At 44.6% G+C, this 16,756-nt stretch overlaps 1 long non-coding RNA gene across 1 annotated transcript in view; it reads right to left on the bottom strand.

The window, feature by feature from the left end:
- The window catches only part of LOC124591392, a 50,727-nt gene that overhangs the window by 16,568 nt on the left and 17,403 nt on the right, over positions 1–16,756 (bottom strand). The window contains exon 2 of the long non-coding RNA XR_006977172.1: positions 16,198–16,237. This is a non-coding gene — a long non-coding RNA (uncharacterized LOC124591392). The remainder of the gene's footprint in view (positions 1–16,197; positions 16,238–16,756) is intronic.

Raw genomic sequence — 16,756 nt, 5'->3', positions numbered from 1 at the left:
CACCATCAGATTATTTGACTCGTCGCTCTAACGAAGTAGGCGAGTCTCAGCAATATGTCTCGTGGTCTTATTGTGGCGTGTTTATCTTCTGCCGTGAGGTCAGATGAAAGAAATGCCATTTTCACGCTTAGAGTAGCAGATTGACGGTGACCAACTTTAAACAGAACTTGATTAATTTTCACACACATTTGTTAAAATAATAAAAGCATAAACCTTACATAACTTGATTCTGGATGTTATTTACAATTGACAATCTGAAGTTCCCTTGGCCTTGGTACGTTAATCTCATTCTCAGATATCTCTGATACTTGACAAAGTGTCTATTCATTTATCTTCATGGCTATGTACAGGAATATGATAATCGTATTAGGCACAGACTGTAACTTGACTATAGACTGGTACAGACTAATTGTAGACTGGTACAGACAAATGCAGACTGACTAATCGGAGGTCTGTACACTCGTTATAATACCTCGTGCATTCAGGTATCACTGCGCGAGTGTGATCCGCGAGGAGAAAAGGTTCTATGTTAGCAGCAATCTCATTGGCTGCGTAACATATTAATACGTGGATCGGTGGAAGCAGAATTTGGTCCGTCTCTAAGGCAGCGCCATCTCGTAGTGCGGAGACGGACGAGCGCTGCGCCTGCACTGTTGTGCTTAGCAGGGCGCGCTCTAGTGGGAAATTTGTGTACGCGCTGACTATGCGGAATTATGTACACAACACACACACACACACACACACACACACACACACACACACAGGCACAAGCATCTTGTTTAATGACTTGTTTGAAGCAATATACACTCCTGGAAATGGAAAAAAGAACACATTGACACCGGTGTGTCAGACCCACCATACTTGCTCTGGACACTGCGAGAGGGCTGTACAAGCAATGATCACACGCACGGCACAGCGGACACACCAGGAACCGCGGTGTTGGCCGTCGAATGGCGCTAGCTGCGCAGCATTTGTGCACCGCCGCCGTCAGTGTCAGCCAGTTTGCCGTGGCATACGGAGCTCCATCGCAGTCTTTAACACTGGTAGCATGCCGCGACAGCGTGGACGTGAACCGTATGTGCAGTTGACAGACTTTGAGCGAGGGCGTATAGTGGGCATGCGGGAGGCCGGGTGGACGTACCGCCGAATTGCTCAACACGTGGGGCGTGAGGTCTCCACAGTACATCGATGTTGTCGCCAGTGGTCGGCGGAAGGTGCACGTGCCCGTCGACCTGGGACCGGACCGCAGCGACGCACGGATGCACGCCAAGACCGTAGGATCCTACGCAGTGCCGTAGGGGACCGCACCGCCACTTTCCAGCAAATTAGGGACACTGTTGCTCCTGGGGTATCGGCGAGGACCATTCGCAACCGTCTCCATGAAGCTGGGCTACGGTCCTGCACACCGTTAGGCCGTCTTCCGCTCACGCCCCAACATCGTGCAGCCCGCCTCCAGTGGTGTCGCGACAGGCGTGAATGGAGGGACGAATGGAGACGTGTCGTCTTCAGCGATGAGAGTCGCTTCTGCCTTGGTGCCAATGATGGTCGTATGCATGTTTGGCGCCGTGCAGGTGAGCGCCACAATCAGGACTGCATACGACCGAGGCACACAGGGCCAACACCCTGCATCATGGTGTGGGGAGCGATCTCCTACACTGGCCGTACACCACTGGTGATCGTCGAGGGGACACTAAATAGTGCACGGTACATCCAAACCGTCATCGAACCCATCGTTCTACCATTCCTAGACCGGCAAGGGAACTTGCTGTTCCAACAGGACAATGCACGTCCGCATGTATCCCGTGCCACCCAACGTGCTCTAGAAGGTGTAAGTCAACTACCCTGGCCAGCAAGATCTCCGGATCTGTCCCCCATTGAGCATGTTTGGGACTGGATGAAGCGTCGTCTCACGCGGTCTGCACGTCCAGCACGAACGTTGGTCCAACTGAGGCGCCAGGTGGAAATGGCATGGCAAGCCGTTCCACAGGACTACGTCCAGCATCTCTACGATCGTCTCCATGGGAGAATAGCAGCCTGCATTGCTGCGAAAGGTGGATATACACTGTAGTAGTGCCGACATTGTGCATGCTCTGTTGCCTGTGTCTATGTGCCTGTGGTTCTGTCAGTGTGATCATGTGATGTATCTGACCCCAGGAATGTGTCTATAAAGTTCCCCTTCCTGGGACAATGAATTCACGGTGTTCTTATTTCAATTTCCAGGAGTGTATAAATGAAGCAAGTTTCATTACCCGCAACAATGTTATTGAAGTATATGTGCACCAATTTAAAAACACCGAAAAAAAAAAAATTGCAACACCAAGAAGGAGTTGTGCAGCATAAATGAAAGTTGGTAGGCATGTTTCTATATCTGAAAGATGGTATATATTCCAGTTTTGCACCAGTTGTATTACACTGTACCACTATAAGGATGCAAATCAGGTTTGCTTAAAATACACATCGTAATGATCATGAATGTTTGTTACGTATGAGATTCATCGTGGTGAGTTGATGTTAGTCAGGAATACCTTTAGGGTGACAAAGACGCCATTATCAACACCTTACTGAGTTTGAAAGAGGTCATGTAATAGGGCTATGAGAAGCTGGATGTTCCTTCTATGATATTGCAGAAAGACCTGGCAGCGATGTAGCTACTGTACTGTACATAACTGCTAGCAACAGTGATCACGAGACTGTACAGTACAAGAAAACCAGGTTCCGGAAAGCCACATGACACTACTGAGAGGGATAACTGTCATTTTCAGTGTGAGGCTCTGGCATGTTGTACTGCATCTGCAGCAGCAATCAGAGCAACAGTTGCCACTACAGTGCCATAATGAACTGTTACAAATTGTTTACTTCAAAGACAGCTCTTAACCAGACACCATTTAGCATGAATTCCACTGATCCCAAGCCACTGCCGATTGAGAGCTCATTGGAGGGCAGAGTTGAGGTCTGTTATGTTTTGCTGGTGAAAGCTGGTTCTGTCAAGGTGCGAGTGATGCCCTTGTGTTGGTTAGGAGGAGGCTGGTTGAGGGCTCGAAACCAACCTGTCTTTGTGCTAAACACACTGGACCTACAGCTGGAGATATGGTCTGGAGTGAAATTTTGTAAGACAGCTGGACTACTCTCATGGTTATCCCATGCACCCTGACTGCAAATTTGTATTCAATCTGGTGAGTCAACCTGTTGGGCTGCCATTCATGAACAGCATTCCAGGGGGTGTCAACAGGATAAAGCCCATCCACATATTGCTGTTGTAACCCAACACGCGCTAGTATAGAGTGTCGACATGTTACCTTGGCCTGTTCGATAACCAAATCTACCTCCCAATTGAGTACATTTGGGACATCATCAGACAACTCCAGGGCCATCCACAAACAGCATTAACTGTCCCTGTATTGACTGACAAGTAAAACAGGCACGGAACTCCAGCCAACAAATTGATATCCAACACATGTACAACACAATGCACGCACGCTTGCATGCATGCACTTGACATTCTGGTGGGTACACTGGTTATTAACGTACCAGCATTTCACATTTGGAATGATTTATCTCATGTTTACATTAGCCTGTGATCTTGCAATGATAATCACTTAAATATATTATCTAGACAAATGTATTCCCAAAATTTCATTACTCTAGATTAATTATTTTTTGGAGCTGCGATTTTTTTTCTGTCAGTGTGTTTTCAGCAGTTCTTTGCACTACATAACTTGATGTGCTGCAATTCCTCTGTCAAGAAGTGCAACAGCCACAATTAACAATGCCTGTTATACTTGACTTGACCTTCTAGAAAGGAGGAAATTCACATTTAGTTCTTCTTCCCATTCTATTCATATATTGAATATGAGGAGAATGGCTACTTAAAAGCCTCTGTGCACACTGTAATTGATCTAATGTTGCTTTTGTAGTTCCTACAATAGCAATCAAAAGAGGGTTGTGGTATATTCTTAGATTTCTCACTTAATACTGGTCCTTAAAGCTTCATATATAGACTTTCCCAGGATAGTTGATATCTTTTTTCAAATGTCTGCCATTTCACAGTTTTCAGCATTTAAATCATACTCCACCACAAATCAAGCTTACATGTGGCAATTTTTGCTGTCCTTTAAATACATTCAAAATCTCTTGTCATTCCTATTTGGTATGGGTCCCACAAAACTGAGTAATATTCTATGATAGGATGTCCAAGTGTTTGACTGAACCTGTGTGACCATTCATATCCTCCTAAAATAACATGCTAAAGTATTTGTATGATTTGACTGATTCCAATTGTGATTTACTGGTATTGTATTCATTGCGTATTACATTTGTGTGCATGAAGTGCACAGTTTCACATCTCTGAACATTTGCAAGTAGTCAATTTTGTAATATCTTATCAAGATCTCAGTGGATATTTCTTCTGCTTTCTCAGATAGTATTTTATTACAGATACCCGCAATATCAGCAAAGAGGTTACTCCTAACAATAGAATTGCAGAAGTGGTTAAAGTGACCATTTTGAAATTGTGTCTATCTGTAACAAGAATACTTGTTTCTGTGAAGCTTTGAAATTGTGTGACTTTTATTCATTTTCAACAGTGGTTTCACTGTAGAAATTACACACATTTAACTATACTAACTGCTTTTATTTCTTATTGTATATTCAGAACCACACCAGTGGTCATTTTTATCACTTAATGTTTCTTTTTGCACCAAATTTGTCTTACAAGGAGCCCCTTCAGTGCAAAGCTACAAATAGCCAGTGATATTTACAGCATTCAACACCCCACTTACTGTCTACCATGCAACCACAATATTGGCTGCCAGTGACAACACAGGGGCTGTGACAGGAAGTATTCAATGGTGAGCACAGCACGAGGCTACAGAGTGTACTTTTATTGCTTTATTGAAAAGTAACTCACAACAATGCTATAGTAGTGGAGATACGAAGCAGAACAATGGCAACGATAAACAAAGCAAACATCGTATTATATCCAGAACAACAGATGCCAAAGTTGACATTTCATCAGAAAAGAGCCCAAGGAATTTTGCAGAGTGAGAAAGAAGTGGCAGATGAAATACTAGCATTTCTGCAAGATGAGTGAGTGGAATGTATGGAGTCATGTATGCTCAACTGTGCAGACAATGAACACGAGGAGTACAGTGATGACAATACATGCTTAACAAGTGAAGTTGGTACTGAGAAAGATGTCGAGCCATTTAGTTCACCTTCCTTGTCAGACAGAAAACCACAATTCCTGTCTCCAGTGAAACATAGTAAAGGACAATTGTGGTCCACAGAGTGAGTACTAAACATAATTACATACATGTAAGATCATCTGCAGCACATTAAAAAAACAATTGTGAACAGATTTCGAATAAGTCCGCAGCAATACGGCAGTGTAGTGCATAATTAAACCTATGGATATTGAAGGGAGGACAAAGCACACTTGTTACAAAAACTGGTGTTCACACATTTCAAGGATGCTCGATACAATTTACAAGATGTGTGTGATAATGACCTACAACATTACGCACATCAAATTGCACACAGCACAGATTACATTGATTTCAAGGGAAGCAGGGGATGGTTGCATAACTTCAAACAGTGCTACAGAATTGGTAATTTCAAACAAATTGTCAACTGCAGAATTGGCCTGAATATTTCTAGATGAGATAAACAATTTTATCTCATAGTTCAGTAATGAATTTGTTTTCAGCTCTAACCAAGCAGTATTTGAAGAGGAAATGCAAATGAAAAGAACCCTGGAAATTAGAGGTACCCAAGTTGGTTGTATCAAGATCCATGGTCATATAAAATTATGCCAACTGCTCTTATGTATGATAAATTAGCTGAAGAGTTATTTATTGTGCTGATTTATTTTTTTTATTATTATTATTTTTTCAGTGGCTGGTCCCTTTATAGCAAACTACTATCCCTCCTGACAAGTGTGTGACATTGCAATTCATACCACTTGGCAACACTGAACAAATTGAGTCTCTGACTGTTTGTTTTTTCTGTGCCTATAAAACATATTATTGTGCTATCAGCAGCTACACCTTAAAGCGTAGTTAGTTTCACAAGCTCCATGACAGACTACCTCACTTTCAGCTGCATGCCATCACATTCCATCAGTTTTCATCACCCTGTTTCACCACTATGATTCTATGTAGCCATTCTTTAGCAGTGGATACCTAGCTAACGTTGTGCACAATTTGTAACTCCCAAGGAGCTCACCTTTGATCTTGATAGCACGAATCTTTGTGATCACTGCGGTGCACCATTTTTCATTTGGTGTTCATGGTGTAAGTTAACGATTTGTTTTGAACATTTCTTGAATGTCGATAATGTCCATCTTGTGAAGTGTATTATATACATCCCATAGAAGGTTTATCTCTGCGCTGTCTCAGACACTCATTTTCTGTCGCCTTCCTGATGCATATGGTGAGTCATTAGCACTAATATTTTTCCTGTCATAACTGTTAAAACAGCACTTTCAAATGAGCCTTACTAAAGATTGAACTTGCAACCTCGCACTCAAGGAGTTCATTAGAGAAATGCAAATGCTCAGTTTTGCATGACTTGATTGTCATGATACGTCCTCAAGTTTCTGAGCTGATTAATGTGTCTTGCTATATCTAAAGTACTCTGTTGTGTGTTAATCATGATTGAGAGATTGAAAAGGATTCATAAGTTGTCAGACAAGAAACTAATGGAATACTTAGAATATCTGCAGCAAATTTCAGAGCAACGTTTCAAAGGCAGTGAAACTGAAAGACAAGTAGAAACTAGCTGTGATGATTGTAGTCCATATTGTGATTACTCAAGTGAAAGTAATTATGATATGTCCAGAGATGTTACACCAATCTTAATAGCAGCAAGATTAATGCTTCCATCAAAACCATCATATCATTCAGGAAGGGCTGACATCTGATGCAACAGAGGAAGGTAGGGATAAAGAGGTATTACTTTCACCATTTCTTGAGGATCATTCCAAATTCAGAAAAGATGGAACAGAATGGGAGACATTGAATCATATTTTTTATGCACCTGGAAGACTACAAAAGCCAGATAACAGGACCAGCACCACTTGTGAAAAAAAACACAGAGACAGACACCCATAGGCAATTTGGAAACAACAGTTGACTTGCTTGTCTTTCTGAGATAGATGCGTTTATTGAAATTTTGCATGTCTATGATTCTTTTTGTGCCAAAGGAACAGATGTTCGTAGCTTGTGATCAAAAGGCAGGGGACCAGACTTCGTTGTGACACAATGCCAAGAGAGAGATTTAGAGACATTGTGCATTTTTTCATTTTGGTATCAGGGAGCCCAGGGGAGCATAGTGGACAAAAACTGGCTGCAAAATTTCTATCACACTGAGATATGTTGGATATAAATAAAATTTTAAATAGATGCTCAACAAATCACAGTTTCATACAAAGTGTACTAACTAACAGAGACATTATGATTTTGTAAAAATGCATCACTTGAAAAAACATAGTATGCATTATGGGACACACTTAGTAACTCAGAATGTCCACATAGTTAATAACAGTGGCCTGACTGAGCCTTGGAAAAAATTGCTGTTTTGAAGAGTGTGCCACAGCGCGTAGTGTGAAGCAGTCGCCCTCCGTTTCTGGCGGTGGTGCCGCTCTGGCAATCGCAGCTTTGGTGTCTCCCTCTGGTGGGAAAGGGGAAAGGTTGCCTGTTCACGTGCATTTAAGGGGTGCTATGAGCTCGACAGTTGGTCAGTCTGGGTCAGTCTCTCGTCCCCAGCTTGCTAGTCTGTCTCTCATCCGCATTTGTTAGGCTGTTAGTGCCTGTCTGTCGTTCGGATCAACCTTTAAAGCCAGCAAAATGAGAGTCTTTCCACTCCGCCAGTAAGAGAACTCAGCGAGTGGTCGCCCAGTCGGGGCTTAGTTCCCGCATCTGAGTCTGCGCGTTACGCTGCCAGTCTGCTCAAGTTGCTCAGGCAATGGTCATTGGCAGTTGGATCGATCGGTTGGTCGGTCGCGCACTGAGACACAAGATAACTTGTCCATCTTGAGTGTCGGCGTATGTGAGGTCGCCACGTGAGTACAGTGGGCCGCGGCGTATAGCGAGGGGTAGTGACTTCGCGGTCGACATGAGAGCAACAGGAGTCAACCCACGACATCAGTCTGGCCGGTGCGAGCTGCGACGCCTTGAGACGGGAGATTGGCGCGCCTTCCTGCGTCCGTTGAAGCGACTGGCAGCGGACGGTTCGGGAGAGCGATTTGGGGGTGCTGCACCAGGTCTTCTCAAGAAATCGCAGTTTATTAGAAGTTAAATGATTGGTGATATGTTGTTTGATTTACTCTTGTTAAATTCTACTTGTTTTCTTGGTGAGGTCACCACCTGTTTTGCTATGGGGTTGTCCCACCATTCTTCTCCGTTTGGCCACCCGCGGGAAGGTGGCTGCTTATAAATTGGGTGGTCTGTTTTTCCCTTGTGGAGTAGGGGTGGGTTAGAGCAACCTGTGGTTCGGGTTGTTCAATAATCTGCCAATCAATCTACCATACGTTAGTAGCTGCCTCTGTCATGTTTGTCGGATTTGGTGTGTTAATGAATTTACTGCTTGGGGGGTAACGGCCTAATACCTAAAATATGTTTTGATCTTTGGAAACTGTGATATTATTGCCTATGATCTTGAGAGGCGGTATCTGTGTACTGTAGAGCATCTTAACTATTGTTTGACCAACCTTGTAGAATTTTATATAAGATTGCATTTCATGGGCTTTTATTTAAATGATCATTTTAGTGTATAAAGTTGCCACCCTTTCAATGTAAAACTTTTCTTAGAAGTTAAAATCAAGTTGCACCTTCGGTGGCAAGGTTAATATTTTAATTGTTAGTGTTTTGTACCATTTCCATCCCTCCTACCGGGGATGCATAGTTTGTGTGCTTGTGTAAATTGTTAAAACTCTTAGTTTAAAGTTATCCGGTGTGTTGCAGATTTGCACCAGTGTAGTCTTTCAGAGGCTGTTGTGAGCGGTCGTAACTACGGCCGTGTCAAAAGGGAACTGGCAACTACTTCCATGCTTACATAGTGTGATTAAATGTGTGAATGTTCTTGATGAATCGCTAGTAAATAAAATAAATTCTTAAGAATATTCTTTGAAAATAAATCACGGATGTTTGTTGATAGTGCTAGCAAAATTCCACAATACTGCTCTAGGAATCTCAAGAAATCTTCCATCATGTTATACAATAGCACACGCTGTTCGCATTGTAAGAATGGTGACATCTACATAAATGTGACTAGTTGATGGCAATACAGGGGGTTCCAAAAGAATATATGTATTCCCTTCCCTTCCCTCTCCTTCCTATCCCTTCCTCTCCTCTGAATCCATTTCCCTCCTCACCCCTGACACCTCACGTACCCCCCTTCTACATGCTCACCAAAATCAACAAACATAACAATCCTGGACATTCTATTGTAGCTTGATATTGAGCCCCTAATGAAAGAATTACTGGCCAGCACTTCCAACCAAATCCCCATAATCTAGCCTCCCATGTGAAAGACACCCACCACTTCCTTCATTGACTCCCCACTATCCCCTCTCTTTTACCTACTGAATCCAAACTCATCACTGTTGATGCCTCTTCCCTATACACCAACATCCCTCATGCCCACGGTATTACCACTCGTAAACACTACCTTTCCCAACATCTTTCAGACTCCAAAGACACTATCTCATTCCTCATACAAGTTACTATCTTTATCCTAAATCACAACTACTTCTCCTTTGAAGGGAAAGTATACGAATAAATCCACGGCACAGCCATGGGCATCTACATGGCACCCTCCTATGTCAACCTGTTCATGGGACACCTAGAGGAGACCCTCCCAGCCTCTAAAATGCCAAACTTCTAGTGTGATTTTGGTTCATTAATGCTATCTTTATGATCTGGACTCATGGCCAAGACATCCTATCCTCATTCCTTCACAATCTCAGTACCTTCTATCCCATCTGCTTCACCTGGTCCTCCTCAACCCAACATGCCACCTCCCTTGATGTTGACCTCCTCCTCTCTCTTGGCTCCATCCACACCCCTGTTCACACTAAACTCACCAACAGTACCTGCATCCAGAGAGCTATCATCCCTTCTGCACCAAATAATCCCTCCCATACAGCCCGGCCACCCAGGGACAGCATATCTCCAGAGACAAGAACTTTCTTTTCCAACCGGGAGTCTCACCAAGGCCTTCACAGACAGGCACCACCACCAGACCACTAGACCTAGTCCACGACGAGATCTCCCTTGTCATTTCCCCGCACATGTCCAGTCCTCCCATTATCCAAAAGAACCAGCTACAAAGAAGTGCTCCCTTCATCACCCAGTACCATCCCAGACTGGAACAACTCAACCACATCCTTTGTCAGGGCGTTGATTATCTGTCATCAGTTCCTGAAATGAAGGACATCCTACCCGAGATCCTTCCCACCTCTCCTAAAGTCGTGTTTTGTAGCACTTTCAAGCAACACAACATCCTAGTCCATCCCTATGCCACTCCCAATCCCAATCCTTTGCCACAGGGATTATATTGTTGTGGAGGACCCAGATGCAAGACCTGCCCAATCCAAATCCAACCATCCAGCACTTCCTATTCCAGTCCTGTCACAGGCTTATCGTACTCCATCAGAGGCTGGGTCACCTGCGAAGCAGCCACGTCATACACCAGCTCTGCTGCAATCATTGTAAAGCTTTTTATATTGGTATGACTACCAGTTGGCTGCCCACCAGGATGAACGGCTACCATTAAACTGAGGCCAAGAGCAAAATAGACCACCCTATGGCACAACATAAAAGCTGAAGACAGAATGCTTGCCGGCCGGCGTGGCCGAGCGGTTCTGGGCGCTACAGTCTGGAACCGCGCGACCACTACGGTCACAGGTTCGAATCCTGCCTCGGGCATGGATGTGTGTGATGTCCTTAGGTTAGTTAGGTTTAAGTAGTTCTAAGTTCTAGGGGACTGATGACCTTAGAAGTTAAGTCCCATAGTGCTCAGAGCCATTTGAACCATTTTGACAGAATGCTTGATTTCACTGGCTGCTTCATTACCAGAACCATCTGGATCCTTCCCTCCACCTCCAGTTTCTCTTAACTGTGCAGAGGGAGTTTTCCTTACAATACATTCCCTGCATCTGAAATTATGCCAGCCTCAAACTATGATAACTTACTATCCCTCACACCCTCCATTGAGTAGCCACCCCCCTCCGTCCTATCACCTCCTCCCTACTTTCATCCCCTAATGTGTAACTTCTTTTCACTGTGCCTATCTGCAATTCAGTGTGTCATCTTCATGGTGAGTAGCAATCTATCTTTTCTTTATATTGCTGATATTTCAATCTGGTGTTTCCACTGTTTGAGATACATATTTCAAACACATATATTTATTAAACTGTACGACATACAACTACAAAACTTGGGACATATATTTACAAATCTCTCAAGTTTATATTACAGATGTTCAATGTGTCCTCAATCAGTGACACAAACGTATCACACTGATACTTAAAATTCCTCCCATACTTACGTAAGTATGTCCATCACTGATGTTATGGCAGTACAGATCAGGTTCTTCAACTTTTCTAGGTTCTGTGGTGGCATTTGTGCATAAACGTTGTCCTTAATGAAACCCCACAAGTTGATTTTGTAGGACTACTTTGGAAAGTGGTTTGAATTTATGTGACTTTTTTCTCAGTTAAAAAGAGTTTACAGCAACAAAATTCTGCTCAGAAGTCAGTCACCAATAGCACCCTTTTTTATTGGTTCCAACATGTCATAGTGTTCTTATCACACAGCCTTTCTCAGCTTGCACTTTTGATATCTCTCACATTTATGCAGCTCCAGATTTAGTATATGTTGTCATTACATTGATTACTGTTGTAACTCACAAAGCAAGATGATAGCATACCTAAAAATGCTCGTAATGAGTGCGGAGCACCATGACTCATGGTTTCCCTTGAACAAACACTGAGTGTCAACCAAACTGGGGAGCAGTGAGTCTGAAAGCACTATCTGGGATGAACAGGGAACTTACGGAGTGCTGCAGCAAGAAGTATTCACACACAAATGCAAATGAGTATAGGCCGAAGTAAACAAGAATCAAGATTAGTGGTAATAAGCAGCTGACTCCAGCAGCACTGCCTAAGCCACAACAAGGATCTCCACAGGGGTTCCTCCTGGGTGCTCTCTGCTGGGACATCATGGGCAATGCTGGGGATGGTGACAGGTTGATGCTGCACTGGAGGCTGGTGGTCAAGAGCTAATGAGGACTGGGCAGCAACCACAGCCAACTGGTGTGATGATGGAGGGATATACTCCATCTCCATCAGGTCCACCCCAGGCAAACAGTTCTCCTATGTGGTGGATATCACTGGTCAAGGGCACAAATTATACAGCAGGCAGTGCATGGCAGGGAGATTGGAAACATCTGTGGGTGTCACTCAGTGCTTTGGAGCTCAGGTTAGTTAATCCATCCCACCTGCATAAATGTCTCTTGTATGTCTGAGTTGTGGTGTCCATTGCTCAGTCTGATGCAAGCATAGCTGCTTAGTGTGGCCTATCAGGTGCTGCTGACACACTGCAACAATATAAAGTTATTGCCCCTTATATCCCACCATGATGCCGTACATCCACTCCGGTGTCTACCCGAATGTGCGTGCCCAGAAAGTGAAACCTTGCCAACACCCAGACGTGGTCCATGTGCCAGAGGGGCAAGCCCTCAGGCACAATTGGTCAAAGAGACTGCAACACTGACAGCTGTGCAACACCTCAGCCACTTATTGGAGTTGCTCAGTATGCATCATGTCTAGGCAATGCTGAGGCTGTTTCCTTTAATTGTGATTTGAATGTCTTTACTAGTGCTCGACCCCTATATGTAATGCCATTCAGACTGACGTGTGGTCAGGTGCTGAATTTCACTCTGGTGGCAGAATGCTTCACATTCCTCTGACCATTGTCTGAGACCAGGGTGAGTAGCATACCCTCAATAGTGAAAATGGCAGCTAAGGACTGAATTGTAGCTTTCGACACGGAGGACAACCTAGCAACACATGGAAAATTAGACGAGGCGTCTAATACCACATGGACCCTTAGATGAAACCAGTGAAATCCATGAGCACCCAGTTCCACGGGTGCTCTGGAGAAAATCTTTGTGATGGAGGTGCCTGGTTTTGGGTGCACTCTGAACAGGCACACACCACATGCTTGTCGGTGGAATTAAATGCTGGCTAATAGATGTGTCGAAGGGCCAATGCTTTCATTTACAACACCCCCAATGGGATGCATGTAAAATCAGAATGCATCATCATAACGATGGTGTAGTAACAACACAGCAGTCCAATCTTCCACTGCTGACAGCAGGACACGATTGATGATGTTGAGCATATCGCAAATTCTGAAATACATTAAGAGTTCAAGGTCTGAACTCATGAGAAAACGTTCCAGCCATCTGCTGAACCACTGTAATTACTCTGTGGAGGAGTGGACCCTCACTTGTAGCTGCCACGACTTTCCATACTGCCAACAGAAATTCGTGTAGCATCTCCTGAAGGTTCTGGTCCAGTCTATGACAGACTGCCTCCTGCTTATCAAAGTTGATATCAGGACCTGCTGGTAACCATGACAAAGCAACTGAATTTGCATGCAGTGATGTATCATAAGAGAATTACTCAGAAACCAGGCCCAATGCTGCGCTTTTCTGTCCGAGTGTGTTGTTTGGGGACCAAACACGAAGATGAGTGGCTTATGATCTGTAAGAAGGTGAAACTTAGTGCCATAAAAGAACACATGGAACTTTCTTACATTCTATATTATCACGAGTGTCTCCTCCTCAACCTGAGAATAATTTCTCTGTGCTGCCAACAAAGTCTTTGATGTGAATGCAACAGACTGCTTTGAGCCATTTGGAGTTCTGTGAGAGAGAATGGCTCTGATGCTGCATTGGGATGCATCTGTGGCAAGAATCAAAGGCTCACTGGGGATGAACTTGGCCAAATGCAAAGCAGAATGGAAGTGTTGCTTCAGTTCCTGGAATGCCGAATGACACATCTCTGATCACTCAAACTTCATCCCTTTCTTAAGAAGCTGATTCTATGCGTAACAAACGTGAGCTGCCCATGAAAGAACTTCATACAGTAATTTAGCTTCCCTGAAAACGACTGCAATACCCTAATTCTAGCATCTGGCTGGCGGGGGCACCTTACGATCCAACTACATGCCACACAGCAGTGCCTTAGGTTGCCTCCCTGTCAAGAAGAGTGCGACTCAACAGCCGTTCATCTTGTCCGAACAGCCACTGAAGTTTGTGATGGTGCCGCATCTATCAGATACAGCCAACACTTGCTCACCTCCATAATCCAAGCGAAGTTAGACAACTTCCTGGTATTCCACCATTGGGCAGCCTTTACAGAGCATCTCCAAGCAGCTTGCTAGTCAGTGCAAGTTCCAGTCTCAACGCTCGACATCAAAAGTCTGCAGGTATTTTCATCAGAGTGCAACACCACCAGTCAGGGTCTAAAACACCACTAGTGCAGCCTATATAGACTTCATCTACAGCAATGTTTCTTTACAGTAACCAAATGTTTTGCCTTGTTTCAGTCTAATCTTGCTTCTGTATGGCACAGCTTCCTTCCTTGTACTGATTCACTGTGTCTGGCCCCTTCTCTTGCTTCCTGTCATTACTGGACCCTCTTTCATGTTTTCATCTCTGGACTCACTCGCGCTCTTGCCATGGCTTCTTCCACACCAGAACTATCACTCCTGCAGCTTGGCCAGTTACAAGGTCAGCAGTTGCACTGTTTGACCCAGTATGTTCTCTATCTGACCCAGCATCATTTGGTGGTGACCCTCATGTGTTAAGGACAGGACAGCACAGCTTCAACATTGTGCATGGCACTTCCTCTGCACCACTGAATTTCTGTTATGGTGCCTCACCCATCCCGATGTTCCTCCTGCCCAGGACTCGTTTCTACTGCCTCCACATCCTCCAGAGTTCGACAATGCCTCGGACTCATGGCTCACCTTCCTTGACGCACTGGCTTGCCTCCTTCAAGTTTCTGCTCTTCCTGCTGTTTCTCTCCTGGCCATCTCCAGCCCTATGGCCTCAATGGCTCTCGCACAATCGTTCCAGCACCACCTCTTGTGACGCAGCCCTAGCTACCCTGCCCCCTGTAGGACCCAGTGCCAGCCAGCCCTGGTGCTCCTGCCCCAGGGCAACCAGCTCATCTACTGCCACCAGCACATCCGGCACTGACAGTTCAGCAGGCACCACCTACTCAACCAGCTCCTTGCACCAAGGCCTCCACCAGGTTCTTGCACCGTAAGACCTGCCAGCTCCTTGTGCATCATGTTTTCATCTTCTTTTCTAACAGCCAACTGCATGAAGCACACTCTGCCTTCTGTGGAAACCCGTCCGGCACCACCACAAGACTTCTTTTGCGGCAGTCATCTGACGTGCTCCCCTCCTTCCCCAGATTTCCCTTCACATCATATTCTCCAGTCATGGAACTTTTGCTGCAAGGCCTGGATGTACCAGGTCTTGCTGCCTTCAGTGTCTTCACTGTCTCTTCTTGGTGACAGCCTTGCATGTGTCTCATTTTCCAGGTCCACTTCTCACCTTGGCTGCTCCCCTGCCTGTTTGGCGACTGCACTCCATGAGCCACACCCAATATTCCTTGTGCCTTAAGCCGGAAGCCCACAGTCAAGGCTGTTCCTTCTTCTGAAGTTGATTCAATGCCCTGGGCTCCTCCTACTGCTGGCAACGAAGTGTCTGACGACCTCCTACGACATTCCTCTAGCACTTTCATGTCTGGACATTGCTGTGTCCAATGGCAGTTGAAAGTACATATATCTGAGGTCAATTCTGGAAATTCTGATTATTAGCCAACTTAGCTAACAACTTGACATGGTATGGAGAAACAGTTATTTCACTTTGTGTGCTGATCATGTGCTTGAAATCGCTGCAAAGTCTAACATCATCTCTGGATTTCTGGATGATTACTGTGGGGGTGGCACACTGGCTTGATGAAACCAGTGACACCATCCCAAGGTTCTGACGTCTGTCAAGTTCCACCTCCACTTTACCTTGCATAGCAAAAGGCATGAGGCAGGCTGGACAGAACCTAGGAATTGTCAATCAATTCAATGTAATTTTGGGCCTTGAAATTACCCAGATACTTACCAAAACGTTGATTGAATGATTGGAGCAATGTTTCCAAGTTCTGAAATGACAGACAAGTTAACTTTATTGACTGCTTCAAAGCCAAAAATAATGAAAGCATTAAGTATGAAATGTTTTCTACCAATTATGGATTTACAACTAAAAGCATGAGCTGGTGTTCTATATTCTTGTATTTAGCTGTGACTAGTAGTTGTCCATGTAAGAGAGTCGGCTGCCTACTATCAGAAAGCAGTTGGAGCTGAGAGCAGTATTGGGAGGGGGGGGGGGGGGGGGGGGAGCATCCCAGTCAGTGATATGTATCTACATTGATCAGACTGGTCGAGGCCTATATGTGTAATTGAAACAACCAGCTACTGACATGCTTGTGGACTCAATTGAAAACTTGGGGACATCATCCTGCAGCACAGCTCTCTGATGCTTTTTGCACACAACTGCATGGCATATGTAAAGCTTGACAAGTTGCAAAGAAATAAGAGCACTGCCTCCTCTCGTGTAATCTGGGAAAGACTGCAAGTCCAGTGCCGTAAAAGGACAGCACTCTGCATATGGTGTGAACTCA

Source organism: Schistocerca americana, chromosome 2 (genome assembly GCF_021461395.2).
Source record: "Schistocerca americana isolate TAMUIC-IGC-003095 chromosome 2, iqSchAmer2.1, whole genome shotgun sequence".
NCBI classification, from domain to species: domain Eukaryota; kingdom Metazoa; phylum Arthropoda; class Insecta; order Orthoptera; family Acrididae; genus Schistocerca; species Schistocerca americana.
Note: the sequence above shows the minus strand (reverse complement) of the source record. Positions and strands in the feature narration are given on the sequence as shown.